Below are 16623 nucleotides of genomic sequence, written 5' to 3' on the forward strand. Positions count from 1 at the left end.
TAAAAAGTGGGATTTTAAATAAGATAAAGTAATTAAAGTTGGAATTTTAAAAATAAAAGTAAATAAAGGTGGGATTTCTTTTTCTAAAAAAATAAAAGCAATTTGTAAGTGGGATTTCTTTTAATTAAAAAAATAATAAAATAATAAAAAACAAATCTGAAAATTTCGAAAATTTTGCTATAAATAGAAGAGAAAATTTAGGAAGAAGGGTGGAAAAAAAGAGAGGAAAAACTAGATAGAGAGAAGAAAAAAAGAGGGGGCGGAGTGAGAAGTATACACCCGATATACATTCTGGATACACTGAATATACAAGGACAGAATTCATTTTTGAGAGAGTAAAAAAGATAGAAATAATTTTTCTGAAATATTGAGAGCGGAAGAACACCATAGAGAGTTCAAATCTAGAAAGAAAAAAATAAAGAGAGATTTCCGCACTATTTGTCTTCTCCATTTTTACTAGTTTTCTCCGTGTTGCTGGGATTTCTGGACTGAGGTGTTGAAGCTACTGTGTTGGGCTTTCTGCTGCTGTATGTTGCTGTGTTACATACTACTTTGCTGATCTTCTTCTTCTTGTACTGTCATTTCCAGGTACACATTTGTACACTCTCGGCTTGAAGCGAAATGAAATATTAATCAGGCTTTGTTCCTGTTGAATCCCTCCTGTTTAGATTTGTGTTTGAATATAATTTTCCTTTCTTTGTATAAAAATGTAGTCGATTAATTAATGAGTAATGGGCTTGCATATGTATAACTTCTTCATCTAATAATTTTAGTTTAAATTAGTCAAATACTAGTTAATTTGTTTTTGATATTATGGTGTGTCAATCTCATGTTCCAGTATTATTGAATAATAGAATATAGAATGAAAGCAATTTTTCTTTGTACAAACTCGATCGCAATTTTCCATTCACATTAGCTGTAAACTAATAACTAATAAGTTATTTTTTTTTTCAGCATGTAATTAATTGAGAAATTTTCTTTTATTTTTAGAGACAAACTTAATAGAAGAAATGTAGTCACTATAGGTTTATCTTTAAAAATAAGAATGAGATGAGCCTCGCCAAATAAAAATACAAAATTGCGGGGCCCTCAGTAAATATTTGCTTTATATTGCTTAGACTTCGGGATGGACCGTTTAGCAAAATTCCACGGCCCTACCCAAAGTAGATTATACGCTAGTCGCTTTAGGCGCGCCTTTAATAATTTAATTTTCTTAAACTCGGGTGCACATTGATGTGACCCAAATCCAAAACTCAACGGAGTCAAAGTGTGTCGACGACCACGGGTACATTGATTGTAACGCGGTTCGAGATACATTTTCACAACGTTGCAATTTCTTGTAAAAAATAATAATAATAATTATGAAAGCGGTAAAAAGTTAAAATTTGCACATAAGTTCATATTTGTATTAAATCAGATAATCAAGCCAAATATGACAGTTGAGCGACCGTGCTAGAACCACAGAACTCGGGAATGCCTAACACCTTCTCCCGGGTTAACAGAATTCCTTATCCGGATTTCTGGTGCGCAGACTGTAATATGGAGTCATTCTTTTCCTCGATTCGGGATTAAAATTGGTGACTTGGGACACCCTAAATCTCCCAAGTGGCGACTCTGAAATAAATAAACAAATCCCGTTTCGATTGTCCTTTAATTGGAAAAACTCCCTTGTACCCTCTCGGGTACGGAAAAAGGAGGTGTGACAGCTCTGACGACTCTGCTGGGGACAAAAGTTGAACCCAGAACCACTGGTTCAGGGTTAGAATTCGAGCTTAGATAAATTGTTATATTTGGTTTTATCTGATTTTTACATATTTGAGCCTAATGTGATAAATGTTGTCTTTTACCGCTTTGATATTATCTGAACTGTATATAAACTGTGCCGAAACCCTTCTCTTCTTACCTCCGGGGAGAAGCTCGCTGGTCGAGGCTCCCTATTCTGTTAGTGTCAATACCTGAAATAAGAAAGAGGACGGATAAGTTACGAAGCCGGATGGCCTTTTGGTTCCCGGTAAGTTGCCCCCTCCTCGACTCGAGTTGTCCGCTCGGGTACACAGTCTAGAACATATACCCAGGTTATAAACCTAGTATAACGAAACCTCATGCCGGATCCCTAGTAGGAACGCTTATTTGCATCACGTTGCATTTGACTTAGGGGACTCAACACAGGGGTTGGGTCCATCTAGGACTAGCAACCTGAAATGAAGAGACCATTCTGATGCATCCTACTTGCTCTGTACATATATTTGTTTCGAACTTGCATGTTGACCGGTTTCTGAATCTCGGGAATGTTGGTAAATTGAAGAAAAAAAAAAAGAAAAAAAAGAGAGGAAAAAGAATATATCAGTTAGGGAGTTAATTGATTATTTTAGAAAAAATCAATGACCAATTACTGGTGAAACTCTGCCGAAATTTTGAAAAAAAAAAGGAAAATATTTTATTTTGTTTTACTAAAAAATATAGAAAAAAAAGTCTTTTATTTTTGGAAAAATAGATTGTTTTATTGTTTGTTGAAAATGGGAAAAAAATCGTTATTTTGTCTTTTTAAAAAATAGAAAAGGAAAATAGATTGTCTTGCCATGAAAAAATAAAAATGGAAAAGAGTCATGTTTTAAAATAGTTCGGTTAATTTGCCCAAACTACGCGGGTTTGATTCTCACCGGATGTGAGATACGTAGGCAACCCTCATCGGGTCCAACCTCACCTTTTGCTAAAAAGCCAAAAACAAATAATAATAAAAAAATATAATATGTCAAATTTTAATTTTGTCATAAAGAAGTCGGGTGACGTTGTTTTGTCAAAACATAGTTGAATGTTCCCGAAAGGGACGCCGGAAGGTTGACTTTGCATAAACGGCCACCTTCGGGTCATTTTTAAGATTTGGTCCAGTTGACCCACATAGCCTTAAAAATCCTCGTCCCCGAGACGTTGAAAGGCCGTGTTTGCAATATTGACTTTTTTAAAAACGATAAAAAGAGTCATAAATAAGTCAGGTGATGTTGTTATGTCATAAATAGCCGAATGTTCCCGAAAGGAACGCCGGAAGGCTGACTTTGCATAAACAGCCACTTTTGGGTCATGTTTAGGATTTTTGGTCTAGTTGACCCACACAGCCCTATAAATCTTCGTCCCCGAGGCGCTGAAGGGCCGTGTTTGCAACACCAGATTTTTATTATAATTTGAAAAAAAAAACAAAGAGTCGGCGGTCAGGTGAATACCGTTTGAATTTTGTCATAATAAGCCGAGCCAGCTTCGGCCGCGTCTTAAACCGTTCTTGCCGAAATAGCCTTAGAGTATCTTTCAGTTGTCGAAAGGTTATTTTCGTAAAAGAATGGACAAGTTTGTAAAGTGTCAAAATAATCCTCCCCGGCCTCAAAATTCATGTGAGATTTGGAAGGGGCCACATTTGCAAAAATAGCCGTTTGTTTGCATCTGTCAAACGGGGAAAGAAACTGGCCGTTTGTAAATCTTTTGATTAGAATATGTGGGTTGTTTGATTTTCGAGTTTGTAGGTCATCTTCAAACCTTTGAAACCCAGTTTGTTTTAATATGAAAATTGAAAAAAAGTTTATTATTGTTTATCTTTTATTGGTCACGAACTACGCTCGGTCTGATTCATGCGGGGTCATGATACGTAGCCAATCTCCATAAGATTCGACCACAACAAAAAATGAGAAAAAATGAAAAAAAAATCGAAAAAAAAGAAAAGAAAAAATGAAGAAAAAAAAATGAAAAAGAAAATGAAAAAAAGTGGAAAAGATGTTATTAATAATGGGGACCAACGGAGTCCATTCTAACCTGTTTCGCTTTGAATCACAAAGAAAGTTAGGTGGTTGGTTTGTGGTAAGCCGGAAATACAAGACCCAAAAGCACACTTTGCGGGATCAGGCTTGATAACAGAAGCACTCGAATCCTATTGGGGAATTGTTGACTAAGGTTGATGATATCGAAATTGGCAATGGTCTGGACAATACTGATGCGAAGCTCAGTGGCTAAGATGCCAATTTTGATAAAGTGGAAGGACGCTTCGTTCCTTGGTTAGCAAGAGAGAAGCTTGTGGTGGCTTATTTTGTGGTCATTTTCTGTTGTTCAGATTATTAGGGTTGTAATTCGGATATTGTCTCGTGTCAAACTGTCTTATCTTTCCGTTTTGTCATAGCGGTTTGTTTAAGTTTGTCCAGGTTGTTTTAGGATTTTATTCTGGTTTGTTTTTGTTATTCAAACCATTTCACCGGTAGTCTAATACAAAATCCGGTCTTTTATTATTTCCATTCATCTTTTTGTTTGATCCTTTTATCATTTTGTTCAGCGCCGATTCTAGTAACATGACATGCGCACACAGTTTGGACCTAGTCTTTAAAGTTAATCATTAAACCCCGAAAAGGCAATCAGAACATTTAAAGGAAATAAGAACGGTTTGAGATTATTTGAAGCCCAAGTCATGTGGAATTGGGGCAAGTAAAACATAAGGAAAATCGTTAAATGCAAGATTCGCCAAATTGGCATGAGGGTCGTTCATGAGAGTGAGAGTGTCGCCCAACGGTGCTTTAGAAATGACAAATGAAAAAGCAAGTGTTTAACATAATTGTCAAGTCCAGCACCATCGGAAGAGACTATAAATCTATGATCAATTGTGTTGTTTGCACTTGGCATGTTTTGAAGACTGGAATGACGAAGGCATTTTGTTCTGCTACCTAAACATTTTATCCTTCGTTACCCCTTTTGAGCCTTATTTATTTTCTTTCATACCCCTCGTTCGGAATCAATAGCAACGACTAGGAAATACGAGCCTGGAAGGTAAAGGAAAAAAATAAAAATAAAAACGAAAAAAGGAAAAGAAAAGAAAAATGATAACAAAAAAAAACAAAGGAAAGTCAAATGAAAACAGAGGAATTGGGAACTACGTTTGACCTGATTCCTCAAAGAGGATACGTAGGCACTTCACGGCTCGGTCATAGTTTTGAAAAATGAAAAAAAAAAAAATAATCAATTAAGATATCCCCAAGCAAGAAACTGGGGCAAATGTTGCGTTTGTTGTAAATAAATCTGGTTCCGAAGGTTGTAATTTTGAACCCCAAAGTTATTTTGTTTTTGTCGAGCCTTTAATACCCTTTCTTTCTAGCCCTATCCAAAACCTACACTACGGTCCAAAGAAAGACCTTCTGACCAGTCTTCAAAAGATGCCGAGTCACACAAATGAGAGTCTTACCGGTGAATATAACACTCTGTTCCACAGCAGAAAGGACTCTAATCCCCAGCAGAAAGAGTCATACCGGCAACACTCCAAATCCCCAGCTGGAAAGTGATACAAATGAGAGAGTCTTATCGGTGAAAATCTTTACGGACACCGTAAGGCGATGAAAGCTGAGAGAAAAACCAAAATGAGAGAGACTTGATAGTGAAAACCTTTTGGGCACTACAAGTCAAATAAGATTGAGAATCAGATGGGGAATTGCCAATTGAAGGTCTTGAAAGATGATTGACGGCGGAGGATAGGCCACATATGCATGTCATGACCATTAGAGTCGGTATCTGCGTTTGATAGGTTTTTATTTATAGTTTCTTTTGTTAAAGAGTCATCTTTTTCCTTTGTCTTTTTATTCTGTTCCCTTTTATCTTTTTCCTTTCATAGAAAAATTCCCCAATAGAGTCTGTTTGGTCAGAACAAGTGTGAATTGACTTCAAAATATGCCATCAGCTTTCCAATTATGCAAGATGAGATATGACTAGTACATCCAAGTGGTATAGTCAGCAAGGAACAAGCGCGAGGCCAGTGTCAAAAAAGATATCCCCAGCAAAAGGGAATTGACAAAAGGATTGACGAGTGTCAAGAGGGATATCCTTGCCGAAATCAAAGGTTATAAACCTCAAGGCCGAGGCCCGTGGACAAATCAGGGAGAGCAATGAGCATGATTTGGGAAATTCATGCGAGACTAAAAGGTCAGGGAAATGCCAGTTTCCGAGCTGTGCCACAAAAGAAGAGGGATATCCCCAGCAGAAAGGGATCATTCCCAGCAAATAATATCATCCCCAACAAGTTGTGGAACGCAGAGCAGGGAAGGAAAAAGGGAAAAGCCATCCCCAGTAGGAGTATCACAACCAACCACCACGTTTTAAACTAACAAATTTTGTTTGATTTGAAACAGGTAAAGGAAATGGCATTGATGACAGAAATGCATGCCATAAGGGAGACTGTCAAACTGGGGCAGAAAATTTTCCTTTCATTTAGAAAATTTTCTGGAAGTCAGGTACCCATTCGGGGAAGAATAAAGATAACACCAATCTCAAGGGAAATGGTCTTAGAACCAATGTTGCCCCCAACATAATAAGTTTCAATGGAGGAAGTTATCCCCAACAGACAGAACAAAGGGATGACACTTGTGCTTAGAAAAGTAAAGAGCCATTATCATCCCCAGCAACTTCCAGAAGAATGAAGCATCTTTGAAAGGATAAAATTCCCCAGCAGCGTTATCCTCAACAACGTTATCCCGAGAAGATAACACTTTTATCCCCAGCTATGTTGAAAAAAAAAAGAAAAAAAGAAAAAAAGTGGAATTTGAAGGAGGGGAAGAAAGGAGGCTTCCCCAGTAGTATTATCCCCAGCAATCAGGCGTCCACCTGGAGAACAAGGAAGAACAGTTGGAGTATTATCAATCAGGCGTCCACCTGGAGAACAAGGAAGAGCAGTTGAAGTATCAGCAATCAGGAGCCCACCTGGAGAATAAGGGAATACAATGGAAGTATCAGCAATCAGGAGCCCACCTGGAGAATAAGGGAATACAATTCAAATTTTAAGTAATCAGGAGCCCCCCTGAAAAATAGAATGGCGTTTTATTTTTGACATTATTGGTTGAAGTCAGGAGCCCCCTGAAGAACAGAATGGTGATTTGTTGGTTGAAGTTGGGAGCCCGCCCATATAATAGAGGAATACATTCAGTCTTTTCATTTAAAAAAAAAAGAAAAAAAAACGAAAAAAGAAAAGAAAAAAGGGGAAGTAGTTTGCAGAGGAATGAAACATCCTACTCAAAAGGAAGTAATTTTGGAAGGAGTAAGATAACATATTTACTCAGCAGAGTTATCCACAACAGTGTTATCCCCAGTGGATCATCGAGATGTAGAAGCATCCTCGACAGAGTTTCGGGCAACCCAGAGTGGGTAAGGAAGAAAAGGAAAAGTCATCCCCAGCAAAATAATCCCCATCAGTTTCGTTGGGAGCCCGCCCATAGAACAGAGGCATACATTTCAGTCTTTTCATTTCAAGTGTTGAAGTTGGGAGCCCGCCCATAGAACAGAGGCATACATTTCAGTCTTTTCATTTCAAGTGTTGAAGTTGGGAGCCCGCCCATAGAACAGAGGCATACATTCAGTCTTTTCATTTCAAGTGTTGAAGTTGGGAGCCCGCCCATATAACAGAGGAATACATTTCAGTCTTTTCATTTTCAGTTGTTGAAGTTGGGAGCCCGCCCATAGAACAAAGGCATACATTTCAGTCTTTTCATTTTCAGCATTGAAGTTGGGAGCCCGCCCAGATAACAGAGGCATACATTTCAGTCTTTACATTTCCAGAATTGAAGTTGGGAGCCCGCCCATAGAACAAAGACATACATTTCAGTCTTTACATTTCAAGCGTTGAAGTTGGGAGCCCGCCCAGATAACAGAGGCATACATTTCAGTCTTTACATTTCAAGCGTTGAAATTGGGAGCCCGCCCAGATAATAGAGGCATACATTTCAGTCTTTACATTTCAAGCGTTGAAATTGGGAGCCCGCCCAGATAACAGAGACATACATTCAGCCTTTTCATTTCAAGTGTTGAAGTTGGGAGCCCGCCCATAGGACAGAGGCATACATTTCAGTCTTTTCATTTCAAGCGTTGAAGTTGGGAGCCCGCCCATAGAACAGAGGCATACATTTCAGTCTTTTCATTTCAAGTGTTGAAGTTGGGAGCCCGCCCAGATAACAGAGGCATACATTTCAGTCTTTTCATTTCAAGTGTTGAAGTTGGGAGCCCGCCCATAGAACAGAGGAATACATTTCAGTCTTTATATTTCAAGCATTGAAGTTGGGAGCCCGCCCAGATAACAGAGGCATACATTTCAGTCTTTACATTTCAAGAGTTGAAGTTGGGAGCCCGCCCAGATAACAGAGGCATACATTTCAGTCTTTAATTTCAAGTATTGAAGTTGGGAGCCCGCCCATCGAACAGAGGCATACATTTCAAGATCAAGTCACAGGACAATAAAACAGAGGGTTACAACAGGAATCCCCAGCAGAAAACAATAAAAATCCCCAGCATCAGGAAGCAGAAGGTTGCAATAAGAGGTCCCAGCAAAAACTCAAGTGCATGTGTCGAAAGGAAGAAAAGCATCGGAAGAAAAGCACCGGAAAAAATGCAAGCAGACAAGAAAGCAAGGCAACAAGAAAAATTGCAGTATAGCCTAGCTTCTTGTCTTCTTTTAAGCAAGGTGTAACAAGGAGATCGGTAAGCAGTGGTAATAGCATGCAACAACAGTAACATTACAGTCCAACGGTAGTCCCAGCTACCAAAGCTTCCCGAACTACATTGACCTGATTCCTGTTTAGCCCAGGATATGTAGGAAACCTTTGAAGCAAAGGTTCGGTCAAATCTTTTTCAAAAAATGCTTCACACGGAGTACTCGGATGGGCAAAAAATCGCTCGCTTTATCTTTGCACGAAAACCCTTCGTGTCTTCGGGCAAAGAGGGGCAGCTGTAAGCACGTGATTTTTGCCCTATATGAGAATTACTCCCAAAAAATTCAAAAATAAAGTAATTTTTCTTGGTGTGCAATTTTGTGATATTTTTGAATAATTATTTGTATTTGTCTGTTGTTTGTTTATTTGTTAAATTAATAAAAAATACAAAAATATGTCGCATTTGCATGTAGGATTTAATCCTATAATTGTTAGTAATTAAGTTTGGTTTACAAAAAAATAAAAATTACAAAAATAGGCATCGTTTGCATTTTTAGCATTTAATGTCCAACTATACAATTTTATGCTTAATTATTACTTAATTGTGCGTTAATTGTTATTGGGAGTTAATTTGCGCTTTTATAACTTAATTTAGTTCTTAATAATAAGTTAAGTATTTTTATAATTTTGTTTTAGAGAAATAAAAAGAAAAGAGAACAAAAATACAAAAGAAAATCGGATTGGGCCACTTCTTCAATTGTAAGCCAAAGGCCCAAATAATTGCCTAATCTTCTCCATGACCCAGTCCACTTCAGACCGGGTCGACCCGGTCCGCTCCATTAACCCAACACCCCTTCTTCATTTTTTTCCAACACAAAACAAAATCAAAAAAATAAAAAATAAAAGGTGAATTATCACTATTAATAGTTTTATTTTTTGTTTTTTTTTATATATAAAAAATCCGAAAATATTTTATTTTATTTTTATTTTTATTTTTATTTTTTTTAAAATATATATATATATATATATATATATATAATAATTTCGGGAATAATTTAAAAAAAAATAAGAAAAAGGGAAGTATTGAATAAAACAAAAAGTAAAAATAGGTGAAATTCTTTTTTTTTTTTAAAGTATAAGAATGTAGAAGATTTAAAAAAATAAAAAGTTTTGTGGAAATTTTTAAAAAATTTAAAAGTAAAAGAAGGTTGGAATTAAAAAATAAATATAAAGGTATCTGAAAATTTAAAAAATTTAAAGTAATTGAAAGTAGCATTTTTGAAAGAAAAAGAAAAGATAGTGGTTTGTTTTTTAAAGAAAAGTTAAATAAAGTGAGATTCTCTTTTAAAAAAATAAAAAGTGGGATTTTAAATAAGATAAAGTAATTAAAGTTGGAATTTTAAAAATAAAAGTAAATAAAGGTGGGATTTCTTTTTCTAAAAAAATAAAAGCAATTTGTAAGTGGGATTTCTTTTAATTAAAAAAATAATAAAATAATAAAAAACAAATCTGAAAATTTCGAAAATTTTGCTATAAATAGAAGAGAAAATTTAGGAAGAAGGGTGGAAAAAAAGAGAGGAAAAACTAGATAGAGAGAAGAAAAAAAGAGGGGGCGGAGTGAGAAGTATACACCCGATATACACTCTGGATACACAGAATATACAAGGACAGAATTCATTTTTGAGAGAGTAAAAAAGATAGAAACAAATTTTCTGAAATATTGAGAGCGGAAGAACACCATAGAGAGTTCAAATCTAGAAAGAAAAAAATAAAGAGAGATTTCCGCACTATTTGTCTTCTCCATTTTTACTAGTTTTCTCCGTGTTGCTGGGATTTCTGGACTGAGGTGTTGAAGCTACTGTGTTGGGCTTTCTGCTGCTGTATGTTGCTGTGTTACATACTACTTTGCTGATCTTCTTCTTCTTGTACTGTCATTTCCAGGTACACATTTGTACACTCTCGGCTTGAAGCGAAATGAAATATTAATCAGGCTTTGTTCCTGTTGAATCCCTCCTGTTTAGATTTGTGTTTGAATATAATTTTCCTTTCTTTGTATAAAAATGTAGTCGATTAATTAATGAGTAATGGGCTTGCATATGTATAACTTCTTCATCTAATAATTTTAGTTTAAATTAGTCAAATACTAGTTAATTTGTTTTTGATATTATGGTGTGTCAATCTCATGCTCCAGTATTATTGAATAATAGAATATAGAATGAAAGCAATTTTTCTTTGTACAAACTCGATCGCAATTTTCCATTCACATTAGCTGTAAACTAATAACTAATAAGTTATTTTTTTTCAGCATGTAATTAATTGAGAAATTTTCTTTTATTTTTAGAGACAAACTTAATAGAAGAAATGTAGTCACTATAGGTTTATCTTTAAAAATAAGAATGAGATGAGCCTCGCCAAATAAAAATACAAAATTGCGGGGCCCTCAGTAAATATTTGCTTTATATTGCATAGACTTCGGGATGGACCGTTTAGCAAAATTCCACGGCCCTACCCAAAGTAGATTATACGCTAGTTGCTTTAGGCGCGCCTTTAATAATTTAATTTTCTTAAACTCGGGTGCACATTGATGTGACCCAAATCCAAATCTCAATGGAGTCAAAGTGTGTCGACGACCACGGGTACATTGATTGTAACGCGGTTCGAGATACATTTTCACAACGTTGCAATTTCTTGTAAAAAATAATAATAATAATTATGAAAGCGGTAAAAAGTTAAAATTTGCACATAAGTTCATATTTGTATTAAATCAGATAATCAAGCCAAATATGACAGTTGAGCGACCGTGCTAGAACCACGGAACTCGGGAATGCCTAACACCTTCTCCCGGGTTAACAGAATTCCTTATCCGGATTTCTGGTGCGCAGACTGTAATATGGAGTCATTCTTTTCCTCGATTCGGGATTAAAATTGGTGACTTGGGACACCCTAAATCTCCCAAGTGGCGACTCTAAAATAAATAAACAAATCCCGTTTCGATTGTCCTTTAATTGGAAAAAACTCCCTTGTACCCTCTCGGGTACGGAAAAAGGAGGTGTGACAGAGTCTCCCGGCATAGGACAAGTATTTTGTGGTCCATGAAGTTATCATTCCCAACATCTTCTCTACAAGTGGCTGGCATTGTACTAGGGATAGTCTTTTGGAGCTGAGAGGGATGCCCAAGTACCTAATAGGTAACTCCCCTTTTGTAAACTCCAGTGTTGTTAGAATTTCCTCTAGCACCTCTCTGCTTACCCCTCCAAAATAAACGGAGCTTTTGTATCTATTTGCTATTAGTCTTGAGCATTGTGAGAATTCACTAAAACAGTTCATGAGCAATTGAACTGAGATTTCATCTCCCCTGTAGAAGAGAAGTAAATCATCTGCAAAACATAGTTGAATAAGCTACAACTTTGAGCATTTAGGATGAAAACTAAAATCTGGGTTGTTTTGTAGTGTCTTGAGTTTTCTATTGAGGTATTCCATGGCAATAACAAAGGGGAATGGGGACAATGGATCCCCCTGCCTTAGTCCCTTCTTGGCTTGAAATGGCGAGCTTGGTGTCCATTAATGATAACTGAATAAGAGACACTTGTAATACATATCATGATCCATTTTATAAACACCTTTGGGAAGTTCAAAGCATGTAGGATTTGTTTCAAGTAGGGCCATTCTAAGGAGTCATAAGCCTTTTGCATGTCTACTTTGATTATACATCATGGGGACACTCCTTTCCTTCCATAACCCCTGACCAATTCATGGCTAATAATAATATTGTCTTATATAATTCTTTTATGGACAAAAACTGATTGGCTTTGGTCTATTATAGTATCCATTACTCCTTGCAGTCTCTTTGTAAGAATTTTGGATATCAGTTTATACAAAATTGTGCAGCATGATATGGGCCTAAATTGCTTGATAGTGGAGGGGTTCTTACCTTTTGGTATTAATGTAACTGTAGTGCAATTGATAGGCATATGCATGGTCTTTGTATTGAAGAAGGACACGACAACATTAGTTACCTCATTCCCTATAATGTTCCATGCTTTCTTGAAGAAAAACGCATTGAAACCATCACAGACTGGCGCTTTCAGGTCATCTATATCTTTTAGAGCATTCATCACTTCCATTCTTGACACTGGTGCTATCAGTTTCAGTTGCATCTCTCTGTTCAGACAAGGTCCATTTTTCATTTCTATGGGGTTTATTACAGGTATAGAGTTAGCTGCTGAGCCCAGTAGTCGTTTTAGAATCCTATGATCTCTTCTTGAATTGCTTTTTCACTCTGTAGCATTACACCATTATTATCGATCAAACTTCTGATTTTATTTTGGGATAGTCTATTCTTCACAGAGGCAAAGAAGTAGGCTGTATTTGCATCCCCCAATTGCAACCATTGGTTTCTAGATTTCTGCTTTGTTATACATTCTTCAATAAGGATCCACTTCTCTAGTTGCTCTCTAATTGATTTCTCTTCCTTTTTTAATTTCTCTGATATCCCCCTAATTCTCAACTCTTCCTGGACTGACCATAGTTGTTGTCTACTCTTTTTGATTTTCTCATCAACTCCTGAATAGTGAGTATTGTTGAGTTGTTTCAGTTTGTGTTTCACTTTTTTCAGTTTTTCCCATACTCTCTGCATATTCACCTCTTTATCCATGCTGATCCACCCTTCTATTGCTTTTTGCTGAAATTTTTCATGTTCTGTTATGACATTGAAAAATCTAAATGGCCTATATGTCTTCTTCTTGTGATCCTCCAATCTAATAGCTAACGGACTATGGTCAGAAAAAGCAAAGCGCCATGATTATAATATCAAAATGTGGATATTTGAGCATCCATTCTGCATTTGCCACTCCTTTGTCCATCTTACTGCTAACTGAGTTATTCGACCATGTGTACTTTGCCCCTATACTTCTTAGCTCTGCCATATGACAATCATTCATAAAGTCTTTAAAATCTTTAACCCCAGATTCATGTATCTGGTTGCCATTTATTCTATCCTCTATATTCAACACTGCATTAAAGTCTCCTAATGCTAGCCATGGTCCTGCTTGATCATTTTGAATTTGCCTTAGTTCATGCCATAGACTTCTCCTATCACCAATTGTATGCAAACCATAGATAGCTGTGAAGTTAAAACTCATCTTGCTATCCAATATGCAAACCTGCCCATGAATGAGTTGTACATGAGTAACTTCTACTGTGAAACTGACCCTGTTAGGATCCCACAATAGCCAGATTCCTTCTTTATCTCCTGTTCCATAGTTGTTGCACCAGTTCCACTGTGGAGCTATTTTATTTTTGATCTTTTTTGTGACTACTTCTGTCACTCTATGTTATATTATAGTTATTATTGCTATATTATTTTCCTTTATAAACTCCTTCATCTCCTTCTGTTTGTACAACTTATTCAAACCCCTTACATTCCATGTGACTAACTTCATCTTGGAATGAATAAGTGTTGTTTCTCCCCTCCTCTACTTGTGCTACATTGTCCTGCTTCCATCCCCTGTTTGGTTATAGCAAATTGCAAAAGATCACCTGTTGCTAGAGGGTCAAAACCATTTTCGGTCTGCATTCCTTCATTTTGATAGCTCACTGGAGACTTGCCTGTTGATTTCCCCCTCACTCTTATCCACCCTTCTTCCTTTTCTATTGTATTTTCTTTTGTCGGTTCTTTCTCTATAGTTGGTAGCTCATCCATCTTAGTTTTCTTAGGATTGCTTTGTGCCTTTGCTATCTGTGTTCCCCTTTGTGCGTGCCATTCTTGTCTCTGCTTAGAGGCATTATTTCTCAATTGCTTTGGTTGCTCTTTGACCTGTTCTTATTTCTCCTTTTCCTGGAAAGAGTGTCCCAATTGTAGGCAAACATTACAATATTCAGGGCACCAATCATAGGTCACTACCTGCTCAAAACATCTACCATTTGGATCCTTCACATCGATCTTTTCAGGGAGTTTTTTTTGTGATGTTAATCTCAATTAACACACGAGCATAAGAAATTCTATCCACTCTGGTAGTACAGTCATCAGTATACAGGGGTACTCCCAAACTACTTGCTATTCGACTCAGGGATGTCGTCCCCCAACAATTCAAAGGTAAGTTTGGAAATCTTACCCATATTGGCAAAGTATTCAGTACTTCCTCCTGGAAGTTGAAATCAGCTGTCCATGCCCTTGTTATTATCGGCTTGTTGTTTATAGTGTTGGGGGATGCATATAATACCTTGTCTCTGTCCTCTATACTGTGGAATCGAATTAGAAAATAGCCATCGTTATGGTAGTAGACTCTTGGCTTTGCAGCAATTCCCCATTGACTTGCTATGAACCTCTCTACAACCCCAATTGTAGGGGAGTCCCCAACCACATAGAAGACAATTGCCTTGCCCCATTTTTCAGTTTCCTCTTCCACTTCTTCTTTTTCTAATTCTACGATTTTAACACCATCTCGTATAGTGGGGGCGATGTAGCTCAGATTCATACCTTTGGAAGCATATTTGTTTCCTTCAAACAAGTTCACCCAGGGCAGTTTGGTTGGTAGATCATGCCCTAGGTCTAGTCTTTTTTGCGCCTTATTCGTCTCTGCCACTAGGTTCCCATTTTGATTTTCTGAACTAAGTGCTATTTATCCTTGCTTACATCTTTCACTTCCTCCACTGCCGCGGAGAGTGGCGTTTTGGCCTTCTCATTGCAGCTGGGTAGAGCAGGCCATGGACCCTCCTTTTGTGGCAATTGATCCCTTGGCGTATCAGTAATCAGCATGCTTGTGCTCAAAGGCCCCTTTGTGGGCAGTGTAAACTTCTCCGCCATCATCTTTGCTGGTGCGGTGCAAATTTGGTCATTCACATCCCCTCTAAGATCCTCCTGCTCTGAGTTCTCAGTTCCCATGGGTCGTCGATTAACCTTTGTCAATTTCACATTTAATAGTTCAATTCTGTGAGTTGCTTTTTTTGCTAGGCCCGTAGCCATTTCCGGCGACAGCGTACGTTAGTAATCACCACTATCGTACGCCTTGAGAGGAAGAGCTAGAGAGCTGTCATAATTACGTCATAATGATTTTAAAAGAAATTATATTTCATCCCGTTCTTGTAATCTTTTATGTTAATTACACTAAACATTCTTGTAATATAACTCAATTTTGGACATACCCTTGTATTTTGAAATCGTTAACATTCTTTATACTATGAAAATTCTACACTTACACTTACTATAAGGTATAACCATAAATAATTATATTAAAATATAGTAATTATTAAAATTATAAATAAAATTTATGTTATTTCTTTACGTAAACAGCCTTCTTGATTATACTATTTTTTTTCACAACAGAATTGTCAAACACCAAAATTGCCCTTAACCTAAACTAACATATGTGAGCTTCTATTAGGTCAGGGATGAAAATGGCGCAATAAATTTAATAAAAGGTCAGATATGCTAAGTCAAACAATACAAGGACCAAAACTGTTATTTCTCTTAATGTTTATTACAAAGAATTTTTGTAATTATTCTATAAACAAATGCAAAAATTACTTTTAAACCATTAGGGTAAACAATTTAATCTTTTCCTAGTATTTCAATTCATGTGTCGTACTTTTCTTTTTAATTTATCTCAATAAAAATATTTTTTATTCTAATATATTTATTTATTCTTAATGGCACTTTCTTATATAATATGTTTAAAATCACAATATACAAAAATGTTTTTGATATTTTATACCACCTTAGTTTAAAAGGATAAGATTCAAAAATATGTTTTATGTTCTTAAATTTCATGTGTAGTTAATTAATAGAGATCAGACGCTAAGATCATCACATGCACACAAAAAAAAAGAGGAGTTGTTACTGGTTCAACTCTATTAGATACTATATATATATAGTGCTTGTAACACAAAAAATTATTTGGTATTAGTTCAAGATTCATTTGAAGTAGAATCTGGATATATAAGCTAAAAATGAAATATTCTGGAAAAAGTTTACACATAAGAAAATTGGCAAAACTAATACATAACTAAGTAAAAAAGATACGATAACAGAGATAAAAGGAAGTAGCAATACTAGATATTTGTACTCAAAGTTAAGAAAATTGAGATTTAAAATATTTAACATCACGAAGTCAAGTAAGTCAAAATACATGATGACTTAGTCATGCACAGAAGCGGACCTATGCTTATACAAGAGAGGTCGGTCTCTGTTAAT

The sequence above is a fragment of the Nicotiana sylvestris genome, chromosome 4, assembly GCF_000393655.2.
Source record: "Nicotiana sylvestris chromosome 4, ASM39365v2, whole genome shotgun sequence".
Classification (NCBI taxonomy): Eukaryota; Viridiplantae; Streptophyta; class Magnoliopsida; order Solanales; family Solanaceae; genus Nicotiana; species Nicotiana sylvestris.